General features: G+C 42.4%; 1 long non-coding RNA gene across 1 annotated transcript; it reads left to right on the plus strand.

Moving 5' to 3' along the window:
- Positions 1-719: 719 nt before the first annotated feature.
- Positions 720-12,667, plus strand: LOC124029007. The gene is made up of 4 exons (XR_006837700.1): positions 720-753; positions 8,222-8,245; positions 11,297-11,383; positions 12,145-12,667. It is a non-coding gene; the product is annotated as an uncharacterized LOC124029007 (long non-coding RNA).
- Positions 12,668-12,726: the final 59 nt, after the last annotated feature.

Raw genomic sequence — 12,726 nt, forward strand, 5'->3', positions numbered from 1 at the left:
ATAGACTCAACAGGTAGAATGTGTCAGTGTGGTGATGTCATAATGTGGTATAGACTCAACAGGTAGAATGTGTCTGTGTGTGTTTTAATAGTAACACTGTGTGTGTGTGCAGGTTTCCCTCCTCCCAGCGGCCCCCCTCCCTCTCTCATCCCCACCTTGGACAGGTAAGACACCTCCACAGCTCTACCTTGTAGACATGGATAGATTGAGCCCTAGCCTCTCCCCTCCTATGTACTTGTAGAGATCTAAGGCAGCGTTTATTTACAGAAGAGCTGATCTGTTTAAATAGCGTTACCCATAGACTTCCAGTCAATATGCTATCTGCTAGCATGCTATGGGTATCTGCTAGCATGCTATGGGTATCTGCTAGCATGCTATGGGTATCTGCTAGCATGCTATGGGTATCTGCTAGCATGCTAGTAGATACCCATCGACTTCCAGTCATCGCGCTAACTCTATTTAACATTGGCTCACTTCGTTCATACTGGACACAGAGACATAAACATGGTATCCACGAGTCCATCTGACTCTGGGGAAGTAGATAAAGAGCATCATTACCAGAATCCTGTAATATCCATTTTAATATGATTGATTGGATCGATATGTAAATGGCATCTAAAGTATTGGTTAAAATGATCATGACGACTTTGATATATTGAACTTAAAACATTTTTTAATATATATTTTTTTTATAGCAGTGGGCATCCAGGTGGATATGATGTTCGTCCGTTCCACCATACCCCTTCCCCACAGGTAGGGGGCGACAACACACACTATCACTTTATTTTTTTTTAACCTTTATTTAACCAGGCAAGTCAGTTAAGAACATATTCTTATTTTCAATGATGGCCTGGGAACAGTGGGTTAACTGGTCTAGGAACAGTGGGTTAACTGGTCTAGGAACAGTGGGGTTAACTGGTCTGGGAACAGTGGGTTAACTGGTCTAGGAACAGTGGGGTTAACTGGTCTAGGAACAGTGGGGTTAACTGGTCTAGGAACAGTGGGGTTAACTGGTCTAGGAACAGTGGGTTAACTGGTCTAGGAACAGTGGGGTTAACTGCCTGTTCAGGGGCAGAACGACAGATTTGTACCATGTCAGCTCGGGGGTTTGAACTCGCAACCTTCCGGTTACTAGTCCAACGCTCTAACCACTAGGCTACGCTGCCGCCCCAATCAATATTATATTATAGAAGTCTGTCCAAAATGGATCCCTATTCCCTATGTAGTGCGCAACCGTTGACTAAGGTGCCATTTCCAATGTAGCCTCACTCTCAATCACTTTCAACTAATAATAAGTTATTATTATATTAAATGGTATTAAATCAATCCATGGGCTTCATTTAACAAGATATATAGGATGAGTCCCAATGGGACCCAATCTGGCCTGTTTAACGCACTTCTTTTAAGCAGGGTCGATAGGGTTGTGGTCAAAAGTAGTGCACTACATAGGGAATAGGGTGCCAGTTGGGAAGCACCCATTTATGAACTTGATCCAAAGTTTGATTGACAGTAGGGCCGGTACGATACCAGTATCGCCATCCTCGTTAGTATCGTGGCAAGGAAACAAAACGCAAAGCAGATTGGCTCAGTATGTAATACCTTCTTTAGGAAACAGCCCTGATGTTGGGAAACAGCCCTGATGTTGGGACACAGCCCTGATGTTGGAACACAGCCCTGATGTTGGAACACAGCCCAGATGCTGGAACACAGCCCTGATGCTGGAACAACACAAACATCATTATGTTGGAAAACAGCCCTGATGTTGGAAAACAGCCCTGATGTTGGAAAACAAACATCATTATGTTGGAAAACAGCCCTGATGTTGGAAAACAAACATCATTATGTTGGAAAAACAAACATCATTATGTTGGAAAACAGCCCTGATGTTGGAAACAAACATGTTGGAAAACAGCCCTGATGTTGGAAACAAACATCATTATGTTGGAAAACAAACATCATTATGTTGGAAAACAGCCCTGATGTTGGAAAACAGCCCTGATGTTGGAAACAAACATCATTATGATGGAAAACAGCCCTGATGTTGGAAACAAACATGTTGGAAAACAGCCCTGATGTTGGAAACAAACATCATTATGTTGGAAAACAGCCCTGATGTTGGAAAACAGCCCTGATGTTGGAAACAAACATCATTGTGATGGAAAACAGCCCTGATGTTGGAAACAAACATCATTATGATGGAAAACAGCCCTGATGTTGGAAAACAGCCCTGATGTTGGAAAACAGCCCTGATGTTGGAAACAGCCCTGATGTTGGAAACAGCCCTGATGTTGGAAAACAGCCCTGATGTTGGAAAACAGCCCTGATGATGGAAACAAACATTAAGATGGAAAACAAACATCATTATGATGGAAAACAGCCCTGATGTTGGAAAACAGTCCTGATGTTGGAAACAAACATCATTATGATGGAAAACAGCCCTGATGTTGGAAATAATCATCATTCTGATGGAAAACAGCCCTGATGTTGGAAAACAGCCCTGATGTTGGAAAACAGCCCTGATGTTGGAAAACAGCCCTGATGTTGGAAAACAGCCCTCATTCTGATGGAAAACAGCCCTGATGTTGGAAACAAACATCATTATGTTGGAAAACAGCCCTGATGTTGGAAAACAGCCCTGATGTTGGAAACAAACATCATTATGATGGAAAACAGTCCTGATGCTGGAAAACAAACATCATTATGATGGAAAACAGTCCTGATGTTGGAAAACAGCCCTGATGTTGGAAACAAACATCATTATGATGGAAAACAGCCCTGATGTTGGACACAAACATCATTCTGATGGAAAACTGCCCTGATGTTGGAAAACAGCCCAACACAGTCCTGATGTTGGAAAACAGTCCTGATGATGGAAAAAAAGCCCTGACGATGGAAAACAGCCCTGATGATGGAAAACAAACATCATTATGATGGAAAACAGCCCTGATGATGGAAAACAGCCCTGATGTTGGAAACAAACATCATTAAGATTGAAAACAGCCCTGATGTTGGAAAACAAACATCATTATGATGGAAAACAGCCCTGATGTTGGGAACAAACATCATTATGATGGAAAACAGCCCTGATGTTGGAAAACAGCCCTGATGTTGGGAAACAGCTGATGTTGGGAAACAGCCCTGATGTTGAAACAAACCTCATTCTGATGGAAAACAGCCCTGATGTTGGAAACAAACATCATTATGTTGGAAAACAGCCCTGATGTTGGAAAACAGCCCTGATGTTGGAAAACAGCCTGATGTTGGAAACAAACATCATTATGATGGAAAACAGCCCTGATGTTGGAAACAAACATCATTATGATGGAAAACAGCCCTGATGTTGAAACAAACATCATTAAGATGGAAAACAGCCCTGATGTTTGGAAAACAGCCCTGATGTTGGAAAACAGCCCTGATGTTGGAAAACAGCCCCGATGATGGAAACAAACATCATTTAAGATGGAAAACAGCCCTGATGTTGGAAAACAGCCCTGATGATGGGAAACAGCCCTGATGTTGGAAAACAGCCCTGATGTTGGAAACAAACATCATTTAAGATGGAAAACAGCCCTGATGTTGGAAAACAAACATCATTATGATGGAAAACAGCCCTGATGATGGAAAACAGCCCTGATGATGGAAAACACTCCTGATGTTGGAAAACAGCCCTGATGTTGGAAACAAACATCATTAAGATGGAAAACAGCCCTGATGTTGGAAAACAAACATCATTATGATGGAAAACAGCCCTGATGTTGGAAAACAATCCTGATGTTGGAATCAAACATCATTATGATGGAAAACAGCCCTGATGTTGGAAAACAGCCCTGATGTTGGAAACAAACATCATTAAGATGGAAAACAGCCCTGATGTTGGAAAACAGCCCTGATGTTGGAAACAAACATCATTATGATGGAAAACAGCCCTGATGTTGGAAAACAAACATCATTATGATGGAAAACAGCCCTGATGTTGGAAAACAGCCCTGATGTTGGAAACAAACATCATTAAGATGGAAAACAGCCCTGGTGTTGGAAAACAGCCCTGATGTTGGAAAACAGCCCTGATGTTGGAAACCAGCCCTGATGTTGGAAAACAGCCCTGATGTTGGAATCAAACATCATTATGATGGAAAACAGCCCTGATGTTGGAAAACAGCCCTGATGTTGGAAACAAACATCATTAAGATGGAAAACAGCCCTGATGTTGGAAAACAGCCCTGATGTTGGAAACAAACATCATTAAGATGGAAAACAGCCCTGATGTTGGAAACAAACATCATTATGTTGGGAAACAGCCCTGATGTTGGAAAACAGCCCTGATGTTGGAATCAAACATCATTATGATGGAAAACAGCCCTGATGTTGGAAAACAGTCCTGATGTTGGAAAACAGTCCTGATGTTGGAAAACAGCCCTGATGTTGGAATCAAACATCATTATGATGGAAAACAGCCCTGATGTTGGGAAACAGCCCTGATGTTGGAAAACAGCCCTGATGTTGGAAAACAGCCCTGATGATGGAAAACAGCCCTGATGATGGAAAACAGCCCTGATGATGGAAAACAGCCCTGATGATGGAAAACAGCCCTGATGATGGAAAACAGCCCTGATGTTGGAAACAAACATCATTAAGATGGAAAACAGCCCTGATGTTGGAAAACAAACATCATTATGTTGGAAAACAGCCCTATTGTTGGAAAACAGCCCTATTGTTGGAAAACAGCCCTATTGTTGGAAAACAGCCCTGATGTTGGAAAACAGCCCTGATGTTGGAAAACAGCCCTGATCTTGGGAAACAGCCCTGATCTTGGAAACAAACATCATTATGATGGAAAACAGCCCTGATGTTGGAAAACAGTCTTGATGTTGGAAAACAGCCCTGATGTTGGAAACAAACATTATGATGGAAAACAGTCCTGATGCTGGAAAACAGTCCTGATGTTGGAAAACAGCCCTGATGTTGGAAACAAACATCATTATGATGGAAAACAGCCCTGATGTTGGAAAACAGCCCTGATGTTGGAAACAAACATCATTATGATGGAAAACAGCCCTGATGTTGGAAACAAACATCATTATGATGGAAAACAGCCCTGATGTTGGAAACAAACATCATTATGATGGAAAACAGCCCTGATGTTGGAAAACAGTCCTGATGTTGGAAAACAGTCCTGATGTTGGAAAACAGCCCTGATGTTGGAATCAAACATCATTATGATGGAAAACAGCCCTGATATTGGAAACAAACATCATTAAGATGGAAAACAGCCCTGATGTTGAAACAAACATCATTATGTTGGAAAACAGCCCTGATGTTGGAAACAAACATCATTATGTTGGAAAAACAGCCCTGATGTTGGAAACAAACATCATTATGTTGGAAAACAGCCCTGATGTTGGAAAACAGCCCTGATGTTGGAAAACAGCCCTGATGTTGGAAAACAGCCCTGATGTTGGAAACAAACATCATTATGATGGAAAACAGCCCTGATGTTGGAAACAAACATCATTATGATGGAAAGCAGCCCTGATGTTGGAAAACAGCCCTGATGTTGGAAACAAACATTATGTTGGAAAACAGCCCTGATGATGGAAAACAGCCCTGATGATGGAAAACACTCCTGATGTTGGAAAACAGCCCTGATGTTGGAAACAAACATCATTAAGATGGAAAACAGCCCTGATGTTGGAAAACAAACATCATTATGATGGAAAACAGCCCTGATGTTGGAAAACAGTCCTGATGTTGGAAACAAACATCATTATGATGGAAAACAGCCCTGATGTTGGAAAACAGTCTTGATGTTGGAAAACAGCCCTGATGTTGGAAACAAACATTATGATGGAAAACAGTCCTGATGCTGGAAAACCCTGATGTTGGAAAACAGCCTGATGTTGAAACAAACATCATTAAGATGGAAAACAGCCCTGATGTTGGAAAACAAACATCATTATGATGGAAAACAGCCCTGATGTTGGAAAACAGTCCTGATGTTGGAAACAAACATCATTATGTTGGAAAACAGCCCTGATGTTGGAAAACATCTGATGTTGGAAAACAGCCCTGATGTTGGGAAACAGCCCTGATGTTGAAACAGCCTGATCTTGGAAACAAACATCATTATGATGGAAAACAGCCCTGATGTTGGAAAACAGTCTTGATGTTGGAAAACAGCCCTGATGTTGGAAACAAACATTATGATGGAAAACAGTCCTGATGCTGGAAAACAGTCCTGATGTTGGAAAACAGCCCTGATGTTGGAAAACAGCCCTGATGTTGGAAACAAACATCATTATGATGGAAAACAGCCCTGATGTTGGAAACAAACATCATTATGATGGAAAACAGCCCTGATGTTGGAAACAAACATCATTATGATGGAAAACAGCCCTGATGTTGGAAAACAGTCCTGATGTTGGAAAACAGTCCTGATGTTGGAAAACAGCCCTGATGTTGGAATCAAACATCATTATGATGGAAAACAGCCCTGATGTTGAAACAAACATCATTAAGATGGAAACAGCCCTGATGTTGAAACAAACATCATTATGTTGGGAAACAGCCCTGATGTTGGAAACAAACATCATATATGGGGAAAACAGCCCTTGGAAACAAACATCATTATGTTGGAAAACAGCCCTGATGTTGGAAAACAGCCCTGATGTTGGAAAACAGCCCTGCCTGATGTTGGAAAACAGCCCTGATGTTGGAAACAAACATCATTATGATGGAAAACAGCCCTGATGTTGGAAACAAACATCATTATGATGGAAAGCAGCCCTGATGTTGGAAAAACAGCCCTGATGTTGAAACAAAACATTATGGAAAACAGCCCTGATGATGGAAAACACTCCTGATGTTGGAAAACAGCCCTGATGTTGGAAACAAACATCATTAAGATGGAAAACAGCCCTGATGTTGGAAAACAAACATCATTATGATGGAAAACAGCCCTGATGTTGGAAAACAGTCCTGATGTTGGAAACAAACATCATTATGTTGGAAAACAGCCCTGATGTTGGAAAACAGCCCTGATGTTGGAAAACAGCCCTGATGTTGGGAAACAGCCCTGATGTTGGGAAACAGCCCTGATCTTGGAAACAAACATCATTATGATGGAAAACAGCCCTGATGTTGGAAAACAGTCTTGATGTTGGAAAACAGCCCTGATGTTGGAAACAAACATTATGATGGAAAACAGTCCTGATGCTGGAAAACAGTCCTGATGTTGGAAAACAGCCCTGATGTTGGAAAACAGCCCTGATGTTGAAACAAACATCATTATGATGGAAACAGCCCTGATGTTGGAAACAAACATCATTATGATGGAAAACAGCCCTGATGTTGGAAACAAACATCATTATGATGGAAACAGCCCTGAGAAAACAGTCCTGATGTTGAAAACAGCCCTGATGTTGGAAACAACATCATTATGATGGAAAACAGCCCTGATGTTGGAAACAAACAGCCCTTAAGATGGAAAACAGCCCTGATGTTGGAAACAAGCCCATTATGTTGGAAAACAGCCCTGATGTTGGAAACAAACATCATTATGTTGGAAACAGCCCTGATGTTGGAAACAAACATCATTATGTTGGAAAACAGCCTGATGTTGGAAAACAGCCCTGATGTTGGAAAACAGCCCTGATGTTGGAAACAAACATCATTATGATGGAAAACAGCCCTGATGTTGGAAACAAACATCATTATGATGGAAAACAGCCCTGATGTTGGAAAACAGCCCTGATGTTGGAAAACAGCCCTGATGTTGGAATCAAACATTATGATGGAAAACAGCCCTGATGTTGGAAACAAACATCATTATGTTGGGAAACAGCCCTGATGTTGGGAAACAGCCCTGATGTTGGAAAACAGCCCTGATGTTGGAAAACATCCCTGATGTTGGGAAACAGCCCTGATGTTGGAAAACAGAGTCACATATTGTATTTATTTTTTCCAAGCTATAGCACACCATATTTGACATCCATCAGGTTTCTAAAGCACCAAACAGATTCAGTCTGTTACGATACTGCTATCGTCTCGGCCGTCATTGAAATGGGAAGTATTTTAACTCCACATGGAAGGTGTTTTAGGTGGGTACACACTGATATGTTCACACAATATTGTAATAATCAATCATGTTTATTGTCCCTCAGGTGTTTTAGGTGGGTACACACTGATATGTTGTAATAATGTTGTAATGTTTATTGTCCCTCAGGTGGTTTCCCTCCCCCTATGACAGGTATGTCCTCATCACTACAGTACATCCTCCTCTTGCTCACAGTATATCACTACAGTACATCCTCCTCTTCCTCACAGTATATCACTACAGTATATCACTACAGTATATCACTACAGTACATCCTCCTCTTCCTCACAGTATATCACTACAGTATATCCTCATCACTACAGTATATCACTACAGTATATCACTACAGTATATCCTCACTACAGTATATCCTCTTCCTCACTACAGTATATCCTCACTACAGTATATCCTCATCACGACAGTATATCACTACAGTATATCCTCCTCCTCGCTACAGTACATCACTACAGTACATCACGACAGTATATCTCGACAGTATATCACTACAGTACATCCTCCTCCTCACTACAGTATGTCACTACAGTATATCACAACAGTATATCACTACAGTATATCCTCCTCCTCACAACAGTATATCACAACAGTATATCACTACAGTATATCCTCATCATCACTACAGTATGTCACTACAGTATGTCACTGCAGTATGTCACTACAGTATGTCACTACAGTACATCACTACAGTATGTCACTACAGTATGTCACTACAGTATGTCACTACAGTATATCCTCCTCCTCACTACAGTATATCACTACAGTATATCCTCCTCATCACTACAGTATATCACTACAGTATATCACTACCTATCATCACTACAGTATATCACTACAGTATATCCTCGTCCTCACTACAGTATATCACTACAGTATATCCTCCTCATCACTACAGTATGTCACTACAGTATATCACTACAGTACATCACTACAGTATATCCTCATCATCACTACAGTATATCACTACAGTATATCACTACAGTATATCACTACAGTATGTCACTACAGTATGTCACTACAGTATATCACTACAGTATGTCACTACAGTATATCCTCCTCCTCACTACAGTACATCACTACAGTACGTCACTACAGTATGTCACTACAGTATGTCACTACAGTATATCACTACAGTATGTCACTACAGTATATCACTACAGTATATCCTCATCATCACTACAGTATGTCACTACAGTATGTCACTACAGTATGTCACTACAGTATGTCACTACAGTATATCACTACAGTACATCACTACAGTATATCCTCATCAGTATATCACTACAGTATATCACTACAGTATATCACTACAGTATATCACTACAGTATATCACTACAGTATATCCTCATCATCACTACAGTATGTCACTACAGTATGTCACTGCAGTCATCATCACTACAGTATATCACTCAGTATATCCTCACCACAGTATGTCACTACAGTATATCACTACAGTATGTCACTACAGTATATCACTACAGTATATCCTCATCATCACTACAGTATATCACTACAGTATATCCTCCTCATCACTACAGTATATCACTACAGTATGTCACTACAGTATGTCACTACAGTATATCACTACAGTATATCACTACAGTATCATCACTACAGTATATCACTACAGTATATCACTACAGTATATCACTACAGTATGTCACTACAGTATATCACTACAGTATATCACTACAGTATATCACTACAGTATGTCACTACAGTATATCACTACAGTATATCACTCAGTATATCCTCATCATCACTACAGTATATCACTACAGTATATCACTACAGTATATCCTCATCATCACTACAGTATATCACTACAGTACACATCACTACAGTATATCACTACAGTACATCACTACAGTATATCACTACAGTACATGCTACAGTACATCACTACAGTATATCACTACAGTATGTCACTACAGTATATCCTCCTCCTCACTACAGTATGTCACTACAGTATATCACTACAGTACATCACTACAGTATATCACTACAGTATATCACTACAGTATGTCACTACAGTATATCACTACAGTATATCACTACAGTACATCCTCCTCCTCACTACAGTATGTCACTACAGTATATCACTACAGTACATCACTACAGTACATCACTACAGTATATCACTACAGTATGTCACTACAGTATATCCTCCTCCTCACTACAGTATATCACTACAGTACATCCTCCTCATCACTACAGTATATCACTACAGTACATCACTACAGTATATCACTACAGTATATCACTACAGTATGTCACTACAGTATATCCTCCTCCTCACTACAGTATATCACTACAGTACATCCTCCTCATCACTACAGTATATCACTACAGTATGTCACTACAGTACATCACTACAGTATATCACTACAGTATATCACTACAGTACATCACTACAGTATATCACTACAGTATATCACTACAGTATGTCACTACAGTATATCACTACAGTATGTCACTACAGTATATCCTCCTCATCACTACAGTATATCACTACAGTATATCACTACAGTATATCCTCCTCCTCACTACAGTATATCACTACAGTATATCCTTCTCCTCACTACAGTATATCACTACAGTATATCCTCCTCACTACAGAAAATCACTACAGTATATCCTCCTCACTACAGTATATCCTCCTCACTACAGTACACCACTACAGTATATCACTACAGTACATCACTACAGTATATCCTCATCACTACAGTATATCACTACAGTATATCACTACAGTATATCACTACAGTATATCCTCCTCATCACTACAGTACATCACTACAGTATATCCTCCTCATCACTACAGTACATCACTACAGTACATCACTACAGTATATCCTCCTCATCACTACAGTACATCACTACAGTATATCCTCCTCATCGCTACAGTACATCACTACAGTATATCCTCCTCATCACTACAGTATATCACTACAGTATATCCTCCTCATCACTACAGTATATCACTACAGTATATCACTACAGTATATCCTCCTCATCACTACAGTATATCCTCCTCATCACTACAGTATATCACTACAGTACATCACTACAGTATATCCTCCTCATCACTACAGTATATCACTACAGTATATCACTACAGTATGTCCTCCTCATCACTACAGTATATCCTCCTCATCACTACAGTATATCCTCCTCTCTGTCTCTAGGTGGCTACCCTCCTCCTATGCCAGGTGTGGTGTCTCCATGGCCTCCTATGATGGACCAGTCTAAACAGTGGGACTACTACCCTCCAGGTAAACCAGTCTACCACTCCAGATAAACCAGTCTAAACCAGTCTGCCCTCCAGGTAAACCGGTTTACCCTCCAGGTAAACCGGCCTACCCTCTCAGGTAAACCGGTCTGCCCTCTACCCTCCAGGTAAACCGGCCTGCCCTCCAGGTAAACCGGCCTGCCCTCCAGGTAAACCGGCCTACCCTCCAGGTAAACCGGCCTACCCTCCAGGTAAGCCGGCCTACCCTCCAGGTAAACCGGCCTACCCTCCATTGACCTACCCTCCAGTAAACCGACCCTACCCTCCAGGTAAACCGGCCTACCCTCCAGACAAACCATTCTCCTCCAGTAAACCGGCCCTACCCTCAGCCGTAACCCTCCGGCCTACCCTCCAGGTAAACCGGCCCCTGCCCCTGAAACCCAGGTAAACCCGGCCTACCCTCCCAGGTGAGCCGGCCTACCCTCCAGGGTAAACCGGCCTACCCTCCAGGTGAAGCCGGCCTACCCTCCAGATGAAACCGGCCTACCCTCCAGGTAAACCGGCCTACCCTCCAGGTAAACCGGCCTACCCTCCAGGTAAACCGGCCTACCCTCCAGGTAAACCGGCCTACCCTCCAGGTAAACCGGCCTACCCTCCAGGTAAACCGGCCTACCCTCCAGGTAAACCGGTCTAAACAGTAGTACTGCTACCCTCCAAGCTAATGTTCTTTACTAGTAATCTGTCAATCAACCTGTCAATCAATCAGTCTGACCTGATGTTCTTTACTGTACTACTACCCACCAGGACCGGGACCAGGACCAGGACCAGGACCCAGACGGGAGGACAAGAGGGAGAAGGAGAGAGAGAGACCCAGGGAGAGACCACATGAGAGGGAGAGAGAGCGAGAGCACAGCCCCTCCACTATGGGTTACAACAGGTTAGTCGAGGATGACGAGGCCACAGCTGGTTAGTCGAGGACGACGATGCAGGCGACAGCGGGTTAGTCGAGGACGATGCAGGCGACAACGGGTTAGTCGAGGACGATGCAGGCAACAGCGGGTTAGTCGAGGACGATGCAGGCGACAACGGGTTAGTCGAGGACGATGCAGGCGACAACGGGTTAGTCGAGGACGATGCAGGCGACAACCGGTTAGTCGAGGACGATGCAGGCGACAGCGGGTTAGTCGAGGACGATGCAGGCGACAGCGGGTTAGTCGAGGACGATGCAGGCGACAGCGGGTTAGTCGAGGACGTTGCAGGCGACAACGGGTTAGTCGAGGACGATGCAGGCGACAGCGGGTTAGTCGAGGACGATGCAGGCGACAGCGGGTTAGTCGAGGACGATGCAGGCGACAGCGGGTTAGTCGAGGACGATGCAGGCGACAG

This window comes from Oncorhynchus gorbuscha, unplaced genomic scaffold, assembly GCF_021184085.1.
Source record: "Oncorhynchus gorbuscha isolate QuinsamMale2020 ecotype Even-year unplaced genomic scaffold, OgorEven_v1.0 Un_scaffold_5233, whole genome shotgun sequence".
NCBI lineage: Eukaryota > Metazoa > Chordata > Actinopteri > Salmoniformes > Salmonidae > Oncorhynchus > Oncorhynchus gorbuscha.